The following is a 19,323-nucleotide window of genomic DNA, read 5'->3' on the forward strand; positions in this document are numbered from 1 at the left end:
TTAGTATAGAAATAAAAAAAATCTAACAATGATTAGCACAGCAAACGATTTACTGTGATAGCTTTATGAAATTCGCAAGCTTACTGAGAACAAATGAGAAGAAAACACAAGAAACTATTAAGGAACCAAACGCCTGCATAATGTACTCACATCGCAGTGAAAGCTCCTAAATTGCTGTGTTTTTGTGAAAGTCTAGACATAATGCAAAAGCTCGATTGCTTTTTGTTTACAAGTAGCATATAAGCTTTCACTTTTAAATTTGAACACATTCGTAGGCCAGCAATACTTCCAAAACAAGCTTTTAATGGAGTAAACTAAGCTTTCACTTGATGATATTATTACAAAGCCTGTTAGCTGTGAGTTCGAGTAAAGCTGATGTGTATCAATTTTTGTTTTTCGTTCCTATCAAGCCATACAAATATATTTAAAATTGGGATTCGATAGCCCTAAGGACACATAGTGCAGCACCAAAAAAGCTTGCGAAACATTGAACTAACATAGATCGTTAAATATGTAGAGTTAACTGTAGTTATTCAGCAAACAAAATAGACTTAGTTGCGTTCCTCCAACGAAATATAAAATTAAAAAAAAAAAAACTTGAAAATTAGTAGCGATAGTAGCGCGCTGTAGTGAGTAAAAGCCCTAAAGCACAACTACTACGCAAATTAAAGGTAACCTAAAAGCAAAAACAAAAAATTATCTGCACACTATTGGGCGCTGTATTAGTTAGTGGAAAACAATGTGACTGAAAAAAGCATCACAACAGCAGTGAAAGCTGCTTAGCTAAAAGCACAAATCACAGTAGTATTAGTTGTAGAGAGAGAAGCGGGAAGTTAGAAAAGCTTTAAAAGAAAAAGCTGAAAATTCTGAACGAAATGAATTTCGTGCGAATTTGAATGAGCTTTTATGAGCTTATGAAATGTAGCAAGCAAAAAATGTGCTCATTACATCTTTGAAGCGCTCTTACGCCGGTTCTCTTCTCACCTCTTTCTCTGTGTGTGGAAACTGCAAATTGCACTGGTTTTAAAAAATGTATAAATATATAAATATATATATTTTTTTTCTTTCCTGAAATCACACTTAAAATATTTTTTTTTAAATTTCCTATGTTAGACGTTCAATGACTTTAAGTCTCCTTTGTGCTGTGCACTCACACACACACACACTTGTTATGCTCTCTCTTTCGCGCTCTCACTAGCACTCAGTATCTCTCTCTATGCTCCCAATTACTTGAACTATTTACTTATATGTACACATTTTTTAGTTCAAACACTGCCTTACCTAGAAATGCTGGCAAGTACGCATTTGTGCCAGCCAGAAATGAAAAATATTTTGAAAATTTTTCAAATATTTTTTTTTCAAACCTTCAGGCCATTATTTATTTATTTTCCATTCTTCAACTGCTCTTCTAACTTTGAAAACTATGAAATTAACAATATATGAACAACAACAAATGCAACGAATGTTTTGTAAACGAAACACGTATAACGTAAGCGGCGTGCGAGAGTAGCGTACGCTCTCACTTTTAGGCTGTGCGCTCTCTTGCGCTACACTGCAAGAAATATGTGTGACTGGCGAGATTTATTAAAATAGTTTTGAACTTGTGAAATATTTTTAGATCATTAAATTTAGATTTGTGTAGTTGTATTTATTAGTATAGTTGAGGTGTTTTAAACCCACGTTAAAAAAAAAGAAAACTGTTTCTAAATAATTTAAATTAAGTATTTTAGCATTTAAGCTCGTTTTTTTCTCAAAAATAACTTTGTTCTAGGTGTTACTCAACTTTTTTGTGCGTATTTATTTAAATTTTTTTAATAAGTGTTTGCTGTATACGTTTAGTTTGTGTATTGATTTGGAAAGTTTCAACAAAAAAAAAATAATTTTTCAAAAGTTTCCCTGTTTGGTTAAAAAAATGTGAAAAAATACATGTACGCCTTTGATCTGTGTATTGAATTGGAAAGTTTCAAACATAAAACAAAAAAAAAATTTTTTTTTTTTGTTAGCAAATAATTTAAAAAATGTTTGTTTTTGGTTGAAAAAATGTAAAAAAATATATGTATGCGTTGTATTGAATTGGAAAGTTTCAAACATAAAACAAAATTTTTTTTTTTGTTAGCAAATAATTTAAAAAAATGTTTGTTTTTGGTTAAAAAATGTGAAAAAATACATATATGCCTTTGATCTGTGTATTGAATTGGAATGTTTCAAACAAAACAAAAATTAAAAACATTTGTTTTTTATTATTTTCCACCAAACAAAAAACATTTTTTGTTTTGTGTTTGAAATTTTGCAAAACAATTTGTTTTTGTTAGAAAATATTTAAAAAGAGTTGTTTGGTTCAAAAAATTAGACAAAGAACAAAAAAACATTTTTTCAACAGACAAGATTTGTTTTTAATTATTTTCTAGCAAACAAAAATATTTTTTGTTTTGTGTTTGAAATTTTGCAAAAATATTTTTTTTTTCGGTAGAAAATATTAAAAAAAAGTTGTTTAGTTAAAAAAATTAGTAACAAAATAGTTTTTAAAAACTTTTTGGTAAAAAAAATTGGAAAGAACTGTTTTTTCTTTAAAAAACCAAACAAACATTTTTTTCCTTAAAAACTTTTTTTATTATATATATAAAAAACAAATTTGTTCGACCAAAATATATAATCCAATTGTTTTTTTTGTTATGTGCTTGAAATTTTCCAAAAAGTATGTTTTGTGTTAGAAAATATTTAAAACAAAATTGTTTGGTTAAAAAAATTAGAAACAAAATGCATTTTAGAAACGACCTTTTCTTTAAAAAAATTGAAAAAAAAAAATTGTTTCATTAAAAAATTAATTTTTCATTAAAATTTTTTTTTTAATTAATTTAAATTTTTTAAAAACTATTTTCAATATATATGTAAAAAACAATTTTTTTCGACCAAAATATATAATCCAATTTTTTTTTTGTTATGGTTTTGAAATTTTCCAAAAATTATGTTTTGTGTTAGAAGTTATTTAAAACAAAGTTTTTGGTTAAAAAACGTAGAAAAAAAATGCATTTTAAAAACGAACTTTTTGTTAAAAATAATTGAAAAAAAATTATTTTTTCATTAAAATTTTTTTTAATATACTATATATCTATATATATATATGTATATATGTTTTTTTTGTTTTTGGTTAACTTGCTAACTTTTACACACTTAGATCTCTTGTGATTATTACGCGTAATTTTTTTGTAATTATTATTTTTTTAATATCTGGTAGTTTAAGTATTTGTTTGACCGTTACTACCTTAATATTTTTTGTCAACTTTAGTTTGCATAATTTATACGCTATGAAGTCCAGTGTATTTGTGTTACCTTCTTCGCTGCCTACTTAACTTTTAAGATTATTTAAATTTTACAATAATTTTACATATAAAATATATTTTTTAGTTAAAGAAAAAGAGGCAGAAAAAAGCAATTGCTGCGTATGTTGCCAATATTTTGTAGTTGTTTTGAGCGCACTTTTAGTTTTATTTAAATTTTGATTGTAATTAAAAAGAAAAATTATTTAATTTTAATATAGTTTCAAATCGTTAACTTAGATTTCGTCTTAGATTAGCTTAGAGTATTTACGTAAACCAGCTCCTAAACGCTCGCACTTTGCTGCTGCCACGCCTATTTATTTTTCTCAACACTCAAATAGCTACTCTGATAAACTCACATACTCAAACCGTTACCTACACTCTCTCTCACTCTCTCGCTCATTAACACTTTGACACTCACAAGCACTCACTTACACTTCGCCTTCAATACAAGCTGTTGCTTCAAATATTCACAGCTTTTCACAACTCTCCGAAATTCTTTAAACTCCTAATACTTTTTACAATTTAACGATTTCGCTCTCTTTATCTCACACACACATAGAAACACATACTCATTCAATATTGGTATGTTTTGCTTATACAGTACTTGGAATTTTTTAAGTATTTTTATTTACTACAAAAAAATAGTATAACCATCAATATGTACCATATATGTGGCAAGAAGCAACACTTAAAAATTTATGCTTGAAAAAATCAAAACGAAAAAAGCAACACAGTAATACTATAAAACAAATATAATTATGTGCAAGTTTGTAAATTAACAATTTAAACAAAAAAGAAAAACTTATAAGAAGAAGAGTTGCGGTAAATATGCGAAGAAGCTCGTAGGCTATACTATTTGGCTAGCGAATTAGTCTCTATAAATATTGAAATTAAAAAAACAAAAACAACAGCAATTATTACTACCTATAAAACTATGCTATACGATTTTGTTGTATTTGTTAGCACACGCTAAATAAAGGAAATATTTTCATTCTCGTTTGTCTGTTTTCCTGAATGTAATATTATTTAATTATTATTAAAATACATATGTACATGTATGTCTTTTTTTTTAATCTAATAACAATAATATTTGTATCACTGTTAGTACGCCTTTTTTCTCGTCTATTTGGGAACAAAAACAAAAATACATTTGTTAGTTTATTGAAAAAAAGAAACAAGTAAAAAAAAAACTACTTATACACCTTAATATTTTAACTACTACTGATGATTATTGTTATTATTACGTACGTATATTCATTGCTATTGTAACTTTATGTTCTAATTAATTGTTTGATTCATTTGTGAAACTTACTTGGAAAAACAATATATAAATACATATAAAAATTTTAGCTTAAAAAACTGATTGGTATTTTTTTGTTTGGTTGCTTAATATTAAAATCTCGAAAACTCGCTGTCCATTTTATTAGTTGAAATTTAGTTTCTAAAATTGTATTTTTTATTTGCTGCAGAAAGAAAAAAAAAAAACAAAAAAAAAACAAAGTAATAATTCTACTCTCGCTTGTCTTGCTTATTCTTTCTCTCTTGCTGTCTCACACTCGCTCTTTTCTACTTTGCAGGGCTATCGATTCTAAAGCTTATTCTCAATTGCGCTGTGTGCTCATTTAAATGTGTCTCTCGTGCGTGCAATTTTGTTTTTGTATTATTTACACGCTAATTCATATGTCCCTCTAAGTTGGTGTACTCTTTGTAAAGGTCGTTTTCTCTACATACTTAAATGTAACTATGTGCGCTTCTTTTTGTGCTTTCATTTTTGAGCTCATTTTTCCATGCATTTTTTCGCTTATTCATTTCATTCATTTCTCAGCTCACTCTCTTAGAACTCGTTATTTATCATTAGATCGCTTTTGAACTTTAGTATTTTCCGTTGATCTTTTGTGCATTTTTTTTTTAGAAACGTTGCTGTCAGTTGATAGAGTTTTCACTTAATCTCTCATTCCCTTTTTCATTATTGTTATTGCTCATTAATCATGCTCACTTAAATATTCTCAACCTTATGCTTCATTTACTCTCTTATATATATATTTCGTTTCTTCGCATTTTCTCTCTCTCACATATGCACAATTTTTAATAAGTTGATTTCCTTGTGTTAGGTTCCCTCAATTTAGATACTTCATTTTGCACATCTTGCTTGGCTGAATCATTCTCATTTTCACAATATATATTTCGTATTTATCGCTCACATTCATTTGCTTGTTAATTTTTGAGTTCACGATTTTTTTCGTTTAAATCTAGTATTAAATTTTCTATTGCACCGACACCCCCAATAGCCAGTGTGCTTATTAAGTTAGGGTTAAATATATCCTCTGTAAATTATTTCTATCAAAAATGTATTTCTCCTTTTTGCTCCCGTCTTGTGTTTTTACTCCCCATACCTCATTTTTAATATCCTCTGTGAATATGCCTCCCATACCTGCACCAAGACTCTCTATTATAATTGAGGAGTTCCGTTGATTTTAGTTATTTGCGAAGAGCGAACTTATTTGTACTGCCTCATGCGAGCCTGCATGTCTCATTTTTAATGCAGCGTTTTTAATATGTTGAGCATTGGGAACTGAGCATCCCACTTTACTTAGCTTTACGCCAATCAACTTAGAAGTCTCTGTAAAGCATTAGGCACCATATGCAGCTCAGTCTGCCAGTTTAAAGCACTTAAGTTTTTTTGAGTTGCCGTTTCTGACTATCTGAGTTGGAGTTTTCATGAAAGCAAGTACCAGCTTAAGGTTATCTAAAGCAAATAATTGTAAAAGAAAAATAATGAAAAAACATTTTCGTACAAAATTTAACTTTTTAATATTTTTTCTAAAACTCAGCTGATTTTTAATTCCTTTTATTTAAATGTTTTGTAATCATAAAGGAAAAAGTAAAACCAAGCTTCATGCTGAACGAAATGAGACGCAGTTGAAGTTGAAATTTGAACTAAGCTGAGCTCCCCTATTAGAAATGCTCTCAGCTTCAACTTTTTTTAATCGAGTTTTCTGCATGCGGAGCAAAACTGATACTAAAGTGAAGTGAAAGTTCGCACTAAGTAGTCTAAACTGAGCTCCTCCTCAAATTCAAATAGTTTTTAATGCCTTTTGATGAATGACAAAGTAAAATCAAGTTTCCTGCTGAATGAAATGAGACGCAGTTGAAGTTAAAATTTACAGCTAAGCTGAGCGCCCCTGCTATAACTCATTTTTATGTATAACAGAAAATTATTTCCCTCAACATAGGCATCCTCATTTGCACCTAATTGCATTATTCTCTTCATGCCTCACAGCTGACTCAAGTGGGGAAATAAAATTTTGAACTAAATAGTCTCAACTGAGCTCCACTTGAAACTCAAATAGTTTTTGATTCCTTTCAATTAAACGATTCTTAGGCATGAAGAAGACATAGACGCAAATCAAGTTTTAAAATGATGAACGAAATGAGAGCATGAGCACTTTTATTAGGACCACTTTGAATTCTTCGTTTTATGCCTCACAGCAGGCTGAATATTGAAGATTTTTTTTCCATCGTGCGCTAATATAGCTAATAGCAATCATTTTCATCATTTCAGCTTATAATTTTTGGTTGCATCGCAATCAGGAAGGCTGCTCATTTTACGCAGCAAATATTTTACCTCGAACTCTCATTTTCATTTATCTTCACTTTTATTTGCTTTTAGTTTATTTTCTTTTCTTTTATTCATTATTAATTATTATTATTTTATTTTTAATTATTATTATTTTATTTTTAATTATTATTAATTTTCATTCTCAGTTTAGTCTCTGCCTTAACTGAGCTTTCATACTTTGCCTCATTTCATTCATTAGTGCTTTCTCATTTCTTCTACATCAACGCTTCCATTTGCTCTAATGCATTAGCCTCTAGACTCTTTTTGTGTGCATTCACTCTAATCAGCTCGAATCAGGTATAAATATTTAGTACAACTAGAATTTTTTTAAAAGCTTATTAAATGTTTATTTTTCGTTTTGACTATTATTATTCATACACATATTGCGCTTTATAGAAAACTCTATCGAGTTCGGCTTGTTAATATTATATAGACAAATTATTTATGTAAAGCAATTGTTGAGAATGAAAGCTACAAAGCTATGAAAATATTAGCAAAAGTTTCGGGTAATTTTATATTTTTAGAATGTGAAGATGCGATGTGTTTACAAAGCATTTAATAAGCTTTAGGTACAACTTTGTTACGACTTTTTGTATTTAATTTCTTAAAGAGAGCACATTTCCCCCATTCGTGCAATATTATTTTTGTTTTGTTGTCTTCTTAATTTTAGCCATTGCTAAATTTAGCGAAAGCAGTTCTTAAGGGGGCAGATACATGTAAACGGCCAATTTTCACTGATTTTCATTCAAATTATTTAAAATGTAGAAGTAAATATATTTTTTTCAAAATTGGCATACAGTTTATTTATACATTAAAATAATATCCAATTTTGTTTTTTTTTTTAATCATTCAAAATGGAGGATGACACTCAATTCTTCCAGGAGGGTCGCAGCAGAGAAGCCCCTCAATCGGCGGGCATTGTAGCATCGGCGTCAGTGACCTGAATACAAAAAACCAAAAAGTTTTTTGTTTACTAATGTCATAATTTCTATATGAATTAAGAAAATGGAAAAAATTCGCGGAACAAAATGCTTATATTAACATTTTATGAAAAAAAAAAATTCTAAATGTTTCAGATATCTGCCCCCTTAATAATCTCACCATCCATACTTATTGAAATTAGTATAATATTTAATATATACTATACAACTAGGTTTCTTTTAGTGGAAACTTTTTTTTAATAAACGATTTAATAACTGTTATCTGTGAGCATCTTTTCTGAATTTGTATGCATATTTAGGCAATTTTTAATTTTTAATTTTTATTTATTTTTTAATTTTTTTCATTTATTTTTTTTTATTTTTTTTTTTATTTTTTTTTTTTTATTTCATTAATACTTCAATGTTTATCATCTTTTTTTTATTTTTTTTTTGTTAAATAAAAAAATCTTTGCGTTAAAAAAAAGCTGCCTTAAAAAATTTTGTGTTAAAAGCTTTTTCTGTTTGTTTTAAAAGAAAGCACATTTTTCGTTCGGATTTAAAAACTAAATCGCTTTCCGATTTGCGAATTCAAAGTTAAAAGTTAAAAATTACGAAAACGAAATTTGGCGTAAGAAATACAGCATAAAGTATTCACAAAACATTATTAGGGAATTTAATTGAAGTTTTACATTTACAAAAAAAAACAAAATATTATACTCGTATTACAACAAAAATTTAAGAATAAAGATATCGAAAAATTGCACTAAAATTAGAAAGTTAAAAAAAATCAAAACCAAAAAAACTAACGTTATATTTGAAGTTTAGAAAGTTGCGCCGCTAGAACGATATAACGGTAAACTACATATACACCACTACATATGTATAAATATGTATGTAAATATGTTTACAATAGCATTTAAATATTTATTGAAAGTAGTGAACTTTTAAATGGCACTTCTATAGTTGAGAGCAAAAAAGTTATCCGAAGAAAAAAAAAAGAATTTTAATTACAAAAAAAAAATACTAAAATAATAATTCTGTATCTACAAGGATTAGCGCAAGGAGTTGCAAAAACTAAATAGCTTCAATTACCTAGTCATTATTTTTGTGACTCGAAAATTAAGTTTGAAAAATTTCAAGTGTGAAAATTTATTTACTGACGAAAATAAGCATCAAAATACATAAATGAAAACACAACCCATATTTAAATAAAATTATTTTTTCAACTCAATTCGCAACTGTGTTAAATGTCTAAGCATTAATTTTTAATATTTTTAATTCCCACATTTTTCATTAGCTTAAGAATTACAAATTTTGTCACGTGACACAAAGCTTTTATATTTTTTTTTGCCTTCGAAATTTTATTTTTTAAAGCTTCTAAACAACGTCATTAATGCTTTATTAGTCAAAGAGTTTTTTTGTAGTAGCTTGGGAGCTTTTGCAATTGTTGCACTTAAAGCACAAACATACAATAACAAATACTACAAACAAAAACAAAAAAACACAATAGCCTTAAAGCTAAAAACAGTAGCACATAGAAGGAACTACTAAATGACAATAGAGAATATAAAAAAAAAATAAAAAACTTGCAAGGAAAGCTCTACCGACTACCGAAGACTTGATTTTGGATTACGCAACCTTGATCGTTCAATAAAGGGAAATATTAAAGAGAAAACAGTTTATTTATAACATTTCAGCTTCGAGCCAGAATAGAGAGAAATATTTTAGAGAAAACAGTTCAGTTATAACATTTCAACTTTGAGCCAGTTTTCACAAAAGCTAATTGTTAATAGTCTCGAAATTTGCCGATCGCGGCAAAAAGCGTAGAAGCCTTAAAGCTCTCTTCGCATGCTAGATTTGAAGAACTTAAATCTTTCCCGGCTTTATTTCGCTTTCAACATATAAACTATAGAGCAACACAAGCCTTAGAGCTTTTCAAAAAGCTCGAACACGCCTAATATTTAAAAAGCTTTCACCAGAAAGTCAGAAATCACCCTAAATGGGATGTTGATATACAAGCAATAGCAAAAAGGCCGCAAACAGCTCCAAGCTCGCCTATTTCTTCGTTTAATTTTTTCAAATATTAAACAAACGCCGTCAGTTAATTACTTTAAAGTAGCATAAAAACGAATTAAAAACCGTCCATTCATGAAATAAAAGCGTTTGAATGATGGCAAAGTCTGTACGAGCTTTTGCAAAGAATTTTATTTAATTTTTAAAGTGTTTTTTAAGCGTAATAATAACATACATAGAAGTGGAGTGCAGTGCAATAAAAAAATGTAGTGAGTAATTGAAAATAGGCCACTTGGACAGTCAAAGCTCTGTGGCAAGCAGTGAAAAGCTTTAGTGAAGCGCGAATGCAATACTGCAAGAAAAACAGAAAAGCAAGGCAAGCGTTCGTTACTGGTGCTGATATTTCTGAATTGGCGGCGCATTTTCGGAAAAGCCCGCAAGCACGAATGAGTAAAAGCGCAAAATTATAAGAGCTCGGCAGGTTAAAGTAGAAAACCGTGATTACTGTTGATCAAGAATATGCTAAGTTAAGAGCTCAAAAACTCAAAAGTTTACAGTCCTGCAGTTGCAGTGCACCTTAGTTGAGGTGAAGTTGTGCATTTAAGCAGTCAAAACAGCACGAACGTGCAGGTTTTTGCCAAGCGGGTAAACAAGTGCGAATGAAAGTCAGGCTTTAAAGGGGACAGATACCTGCAAACGGCCATATTTTCACTGATTTTCATTCAAATTATTTAAAATGAGGAAATCAATATATTTTTTTCAAAATTGGCATACAGTTTATTTATACATTAAAATAAATATTTAAATTAAATAAATTATAAATAATTTTTTTTTTACTCATTTTAAATGGCGGATTTACACTCAGTTCTGCCAGGAAGGTCGCAGCGGTGCTTCTCAATCGGCTGGTATTGTGGCATCGGCGTCAGTGACCTGAATACAAAAACTCAAAATTTTTTTTCTTTATTAATGTCATAATTTCTATATGAATACAAAAAAGGGGAAAAAACAAAATTCGCGGAATAAAATGCTTAAAAAAAATGAATTTTGAGCCGAATTGTCCTACAATTTTTGCTTCAAAAAAATTATTTTTTCTAAAAATTTTCGAAAAGTTGTATTCACATAGAAAGCAATATCATAAAAAAGATGTGCGCAAAATTTCAGCGAGATCGATCAATAACTTTTGGAGTTATCGTTTACGCCAATTCGAAAAATATAGTTTTGAGAAAAACGCGTCTAGAGTTTGAATACAACGAAAGTCTACCTATCCCAGCGCTCGTACGCAAAGAATAGAGTCGTGACGGTTGACGACCTATAATATAAGAAATACTTAAATTTGATTTCTAAAAATTTTTCGACATATTCTTAAAGGATTATAAAGGGTGGTTAAGTTTCAAGGGCCGGTGTTGATTTTAAATAAAATACAATTTTTGAAGTAAATTATTGTCATTTCTCTATATTATGATAATATTGGTATGGCTCCATTACGTATAGAACAAAATATTGGCCAAATGGCCGCCGCAGTCGCGGCAGCACACCTCCAAAACCACCAAATGCAAATAGTTCCTTATCTATAAGGTGGTTAAGTTTCAAGGCCCGGTGTTGATTTTGAATAAAATACAAATTTTTAAGGAAATTACTATTATATCTCTTTATTATGCTAATATTGGTATAGCTCGATTATTTATGCAACAAAATATCGGCCAAATAGCCGCCACAGCCTCGGCGACATACCTTCATCCGATGGTTCAAATTTTCGATGACGCTGAGGCATAATTGAGGTTCTATGCCGTTAATGTGCCGAATTATCTCATCATTTAGCTCTTGAATTGTTGCTGGCTTATCGACGTACACCTTTTCTTTGAAATAATCCCAAAGAAAAAAGTCCAACGGTGTCGTTGACGTTTAGGTGTGGTTCACATTCAACATCGGCCCTTGAAATTTAACCACCCTTTATTAACATTTTATTTTTTTTTTCGACATTTGCAGGTATCTGTCCCCTTAAACACAAACTATTGCATTACGAAATAAGCATGAAACTACAGCCACAACTAGCAACGCATTACTCTAAACAAAAAGTATTAATGAAACTTACGAAAATAGCAAAAAACCAAATAAAAACCTGATAGATTTGCATGTGTTATATGAAAAAGAAACTTTTAATAAAAAAAAAGTTAAAAAAAAAATTATAAAAATAAAAAATTATAAAAATAAAAAATTTATAAAAATAAGCAAGTCAAAATATAAACGAATTAGCACAACAAATACACCACAAATGCGTCAACACGCACACACATACACACATAGCCACCTACTTTGATGAATGATTGATTCAATTTACGTTAATAGTAACAACAAAAAATAAGTTTACAAATATCTTTGCATAAAAAGTATTGTTTTACGATCACAAACATATTTAATTGTAACTACTTATTGCTGCTAATTAACTGCGTATGTATGTCTTATAACTGTCTGTATGTATACATCACACTTAACTACCCATACACACATATACACGCACACGAATACGAATACCCACACCTACAGTGCGCAATGAAGTCGCAATAAATTACTTATACATACAAACTTACATACGCGTACGTGCATTACGCGTGTGCACACACACACAAATATTACGCGTACCAGTTGCCAGTTTTTGCAAATTTTGTGGATTGTGTATATTAATGATTACTTATCCAATTACTATTGTATTGATTATCAGCTCTCTCTCTCTCTCTCATGGATAATAGCAATTATTGCAATTCAATTTCAACTACTTAGCATTTGCAACACACACACACACACATACATACATACATACATACATAATTATTATTCTAAATAACTAAATAACTACGACGTACAACAAACAGCAAATATTACAATTTGATTATTGAATATTATGATTATTACTTATATACATATTTGTAGCATTATGATTAATATGCAAAGTAAAGTAACAACAACAACAACAACAACTATTATTATGATTATTATTACATATATTTACATTTGAAAAACAAAACAAAACCAAGTAAAATTAATAATGAAAATCGAAATGAACTTATTATGTGAAAAAAAACAAACAAAAACGCTTTTTTAATTAATCTACTCGTACATTTATAAAACTATAGTAAAAGTCGTAACCCCAGTTGCATAGAATTTTCCTCAAAACTCATATATTTGCTCGTATCTGCTCAGTAACATATCATGAAAACACATTGTCGCCTTCCATTTACGCTCATTCATTTTTATGCAAACACAAAAACAAAACAAAATTGTTTCTACTTTTATATGGATCTCTTTCATCTGCTTCATCATGAATTTCAACGCCATAATCTGCTTGTATTCAAAGCTTCTTTTGATTTCCGCTCATCTCATTCTCATTTTCACTTTGTACCAAATGTAGGTAATTATTTTCTATATTTAATTTTTAAATTTTGGTTTTCTTTATTTTTCTTTTCATTTTTTTTAAGTACAAAAAAATTATTTAATTAATTTTTATATTTCAATTTTAACTTTTAGTTTTTCCTAATTTTTTTTATGTAGTACTTAAATACACATTTTTTAAACAATCTTGTTTTTCAAATATAAAAAAAATTTCAAATTAATAAATATTTTTTTTTATAAAAAAAATTGAAATTAATAAATAATTTTTTTATAAAAATAATTGAAATTAATAATTGCTTTTATTAAATTTTAATTAAATTTTCTTTTATGCAGTACTTAGATGCACATTTTTTAAAGAATTTTGTTTTTCAGATATAAAAAAAATGTTAAATTAATAAATCATTTTTTTTTATATATATTTGAAATTTTTTTATAAAATTGAAATAAATAAAAAATTTTATTATTAAAAAAATGGCTTTTATTAATTTTCAATTTTCACTCTTAGGGTTTCTTAATTTGTTTTTTTAGTTTTTTTTGTAGTACTTGGATACACATTTTTTAACAAAATATGTTTTTTCAATCAAAACAAAATTATTTATTAATTTCATGTTTTTATTATAAAAAATTATTTTTATTAATTTTTAATTTTTACTTATAGTTTTTCTTAAATTTACTTTTATGCAAATTTCTTTTTAAATATAAAAATTTAATTTATTCACTTTAAATTGTTTTATTCAGTACTTACATACATATTTTTTTAAATAAACTTATTTCTAATTACAAAAAACAATTGTAATATTTTCTTTATAAAAAATTGATTTTAATAATTTTTTATAAAAAAATTGGTTTAATTAATTTTAAATTTTCTTTAATAAAGCAATTGATTATGTTCTTTTTTTTATAAAAAATTTATTTAACAAATTTTTATTTTGGTTTTATTAAATTTTGATTTTTTTATAAAAACATGTATTTTATTAATTTTTAATTTTTTGTTTTATTAAAAAATTTATTTTATTAATTTTTACTTTTTTGTATCAAAATTTATTTTGTTAATTTGTAATTTTTTTCTCCTCTATTTCTCTTTTAAGTAGTACCTAGATACACATTTTTTAAACAAAATTGTTTTTTAAATATAAAAATGTAGTTCATTAACTTTGAATTCTTTTTATAAAAAAATGTATTTATTAATTTTTAAATTTTGTTTTTCTATTTTTTTGTAGTTTTTGTTTTATTTAGTACTTAGTACATACACATTTTTTGAAATAAACTTATTAATTAGTTTTTAATATTTTTTTTTTATAAAAAACTTGATTTTATAAATTTTCTTTGATTTTAAAAATTTTATAAAAAAAATTGGTTTTGTCAAATTTCTTTAACAATTGATATTGTTCTTTTTATTTTTTTTTTGTGGATTAAAAGTTGGGTTTACAAATTTTTATTTGATTTTTTTTTTTTGTTTTATTAAATTTTGATTTTTTTTATAAAAAAATTTATTTTATTAATTTATAGTTTTAGTTTTTATTAAACTGTTTGTTTTATTAATTTTTAATTTTCTTATATTAAAAATTTATAGATTCACATTTTCGTAAATAAACTTATTTTTTTTAATACAAAAATGAGATATTATAAGTTTTTAATTTTTTTCATATTAAATATTTTTTATAAAAAAATTTACTTAACTAATTTTTTATAAAAAATTGGTTTTATTAATTTTTAATTTTCTCTAATAAAAAAGTTGGTTTTATTAACTTTGAATTTTCTTGATTAATTTTATTACTTTTCAATTTTCTTTTATAAAAAATTTATTTTATTAATTTAAATTTTAGTTTTTCTCTACTTTTCTGTTCTTAGTTACACATTCTTTTGAATAAACTTGTTTTTAATTTGAAAGAAAATGATTTTATAAATTTAAAATTTTCTTTTCTAAAAAAATTTACTTAACTAATTTTTATTTTTTTTTTATAAAAAATTGGTTTTGTTAATTTTTAATTTTCTGTCATAAAAAACTGGTTTCATTAGCTTTGAATTTTCTTTTATAAAAAATTGATTTTATTTATTTATATATCTTTTTAAATTGTTTTATTAATTTAAATTTTTGTTGTTTTTAATTTTAAAGAAAATGATTTTATAAATTTAAAATATTCTTTTATATCAAAATCGGTTTTATTAATTTTGATATTGTTTTTTTTTAAATGCATTTTGTTAATTTTTGATTTTTTTCTATTCATTTGCTGTTTTGTGCCATTTTTATTTTAGAAATATTTTGGTTTTAAAATTACTTTTCTTCATTTTAAAATTTTTCCTTTTTTTCTGTTGTTTTATATTATCGATTTTGTTTTATTTTTCACACATGCGCATGCGTGGACTCGCTTATTTTTATTTATGTTAAATTAATCATTTTATTTTTAGTTAATTAATTTTTTTAATAGCATTTACATATATTTTTATTTAATATATACAATCATTTTATGTATATATAGGCATATTTTGGTACACAATTTTATTTAATTTATTTGATAATTTTTTTAAATCTTTTTTTAAATTTTTAATCTTTTTTTAATTCGTTTCTTAAGGTTTTGTAAATTTAAATTACTTGTATTTTCTAGTTATATTGTGTTTTTAATTTAAATAATTTTTCCTTTCAATTTTTTTTAATGAAAAGTTTTTGAATATTTTTGTAATTTTATTTTTCATTTTATTTGTTTTTATTTTCTTTTTATTTTTTTTATTATTTCTTTTTTCATTTAAACTTTTATATCATTTTTATTTATTTTTTTGCATACCTTTAATAAAATATTTTGGGTCTACATCATTTCATATCAATAATTTCACCGTTTTACTTTAATATCATATACATCCATTTGCGCTCTCTTCAGTTGCGCAGATTTTAATCCAAACAGTTTGATTCTTCATTTATATTCATTTCTCATCACTTCATTATGATCTCGCTCATTTACATTCCTCGCAAGCGCGTTGACTCCTTAACTCGCCTCGTTGTCTCATTGGTTGTATTGTCGCTCCACTTTCGACCTTCATCTCCTACTCCCACATATCCACCACTACATATAAATATCATTAGTAAGTGTTGTTGTCCATTTGCGCTCGCATTTTGCTCATTGAGAGTTTTTTCTTTTTTCATTGGGGTAATGGTGTCTTGTATTAGTCTCTCTTTGCGCCGATGCTGTTGTATGTTTTCATTTGAATTCTCTTGCTGGCTCACGTATATACCATATACGCTCCTTTTTGGATTATACTCGTATTGTATGAACTTGCTCGCCCGATCGCTCGAAAGTGTTTGTGCGCTTCAACGAAAAGAAACAAACTAAATTTGAAAGCATTGCTTTTGAGAAAATAAAAAAACACACATTGCTTCTACACATAGTTACATAGTATATAGTGTACTAAAAAACGTTTTGCCCATCCCACATTTTATATATAAATATATTTTTGTAAGCGAAAATCTGTCTAACCTATGTAAAACTTTTATTCAGCTTGCTCCTTCATATTTTTAAGCCTCTTTAAATACTTTTTGCTTAAGTTTGCTTCAAGTTATTTATATAAACTTTTATTTTTTTTATATTTTTATTAACGCCTTTCCGCTTTATTCTCTCTGCTTAAGCTTAAGTATACAATTTTAGTAGCTTTTTCTCCTTAAGCTTCACCCTTCTATACGTGTGCATTTGAAAGCTCTTTTTTATGTTCTTTCGCTCCTCTCCTCTTGGTATTTATTTTTTTGCTTAGTTCACAAACTTGCTGTGTAATAAATATAATAATTATACCCACATATTTTTAGTATGAGACCAAACCAACTCCCATGCAAAATATTACTGCATCGTAGTACTTAAACAAAAAAACAAAAACCAAATCTATTAGTGTTATTCAAATTTAAAACAAATCGTAAAACCATTTTTGTGCTGGAATATGAACGAACTTAAAAGCTTTTGTACATTTTAAGCAATGCCACATTGGAGCTGCCTATAAATATAATATACAAAATATATATATCCGTACATTAAGTAACTGTTCAATTCTTTAAGTGCATGTCGGCTGCCGAAAATGTATTGTGTACACCAATCGAATATAAACACAAAGAACGTAAATAATTTACACACTCACATTTGCAAGCCCATAACTGAAATATCAACAACACAACTGACACATGAATTTGCGGAGAATTGCATTTGTAACTTAAGAGCTTGTTTTCATTTATCGAAGCTTTTCATTCAAATCGAAATATTTAAATATTTTTTAAAATTTTTTCATTGTTAAAATGCGACTTAAGTTTGGACAAGGAGAAATTTTTGTGTATATAAGCTGCGTTGTAAATTAATTCAACATACTGCTAGTGCTTAAAAAGCTTAAAAAAGTTTGCAAAATCTTGCCACAAGCTCATATCGATCAGATCGATAAACGAGATCAGTTGTAAGTCCACGCTCGATTAGCAGGGAGACAATTATCCAGGAACTGCATTGCGTATACCACATAGAGCTTTTGGTGTGTTAGCGGAGCTTTTCCAGATGTATAGATAAATAAGCTTTGAGTGTGCTGCATACTAGGCTTTTGGAAGCTTGTGAGCTTACAGTGCGTTAGAAAAATGCATTTGCTTGTACTAAGAAATGCTGTTTAAACCACTCTTTAACACTCAAAGAATGATATGAAGCTTTTGTGAAATATGATTTTTAAAAAATGTCGAGAGCTTAAAGCTTGAAATGAAGCTTTTGTAAAATATAATCTAAGAAAAAATGTCGAGAGTTTAAAGCTTAGAAGACGGTTTTGTAAAAAAAATTTTTTTAATGTTTAGAGCTTAAAACTTGATAAGGAGCTCTTATAAAATGTGCTTTAAAAAAAATTGTGGAGCTTAAAGCTTGAAATGAAGCTTTTATAAACTATAATTCAAAAAAATATTTATTTAGAGTTAAAACTTGAAATAGAGCTTTTCTGAAATATGTTTATTATTTTTCAAATAGCAAAATTTTTACGCGCCGTCTAAGTAAAGTAACTACAGAAGTGAACTCGAAAATCACAGCAACTCCATTGCAGATGTGCAACAAAACAAAAAATGTTAATTGGAGAAATGATAAATGGCATTCTTTTTAAAAAACATGAAAGTTCATTTTTGGCTACAAAATATTTTTTTTTCAAGAGTTCCTTATAACAAAGCTTTCTTACATGGACAGTTTCTCGAAGCTCCTTCAGAGTGGGAATATAAAATGCTACACAACTTTGTTTTTTTGTTAAAAATAGACCAATGATTTGCCCCAAGGGCTTTGTTTGGCGAGTTAGCACTTCCGTTTAATTTATCAAATTCAAGAACTCATATTGAGCTTAAAGATCGTCAAAGCTTGTTGAGACTTAGATGCGATTTCAAAGCATTCTTAAAGACTATAGTTGTTTTTATCTTTTCGCCAGTTAAATTTATTCTTTAATTCACATTTCATTTATACGAAAGCTTAATAACGTACTCAAAGCTTTATAAAATTTAGAATTTTTTAACAAAAATCATGAAATTTCTAATTAAGCATAAACAAACATTTTTACTATAAGCGCTGATTAATAAAAAAATAATTATTATCTGAGATTTTAATTACAAAAGCTTCTAGCTTAAAAGCTTAAATACTTGTGAAGATATTTCCCATGACATCCATTGTTAATACTACATCACTCAAGTTTCTGAAAACACATAAACAATAGGTAGATGGTGAGAGAAATTAAAGTTAAAAAAATCGTTCTGAAAAGCTTACCGTAATACTTAAAAGCGCGCTCAAAGCTTTCTAAGCTTTTTTTTGACGGCACGAGTTGGAATAATTAATACAAAAAAATTACTATGCAACACTCGCTTCAGGTATACTTTTTTATTTTTTGCACATAAAACGTAGGTTTTCATTTCCAATCGCTGATTTTACAAAAACACAAGCTAATTTTACAGCGAACGACCAGAAACTCACTTAAAGCTTCCAAAACATTTAACGTCACGTGTTTGTTAGAAACACTACTATAGAAATTCACGCTTCCAATGGAGCTTGAAGCTTTGAATGCAGCTTAAAGCTCGCTTTAACTGCAACGG

Source organism: Anastrepha obliqua, chromosome 4 (assembly GCF_027943255.1).
Source record: "Anastrepha obliqua isolate idAnaObli1 chromosome 4, idAnaObli1_1.0, whole genome shotgun sequence".
In the NCBI taxonomy this organism is placed as follows: domain Eukaryota; kingdom Metazoa; phylum Arthropoda; class Insecta; order Diptera; family Tephritidae; genus Anastrepha; species Anastrepha obliqua.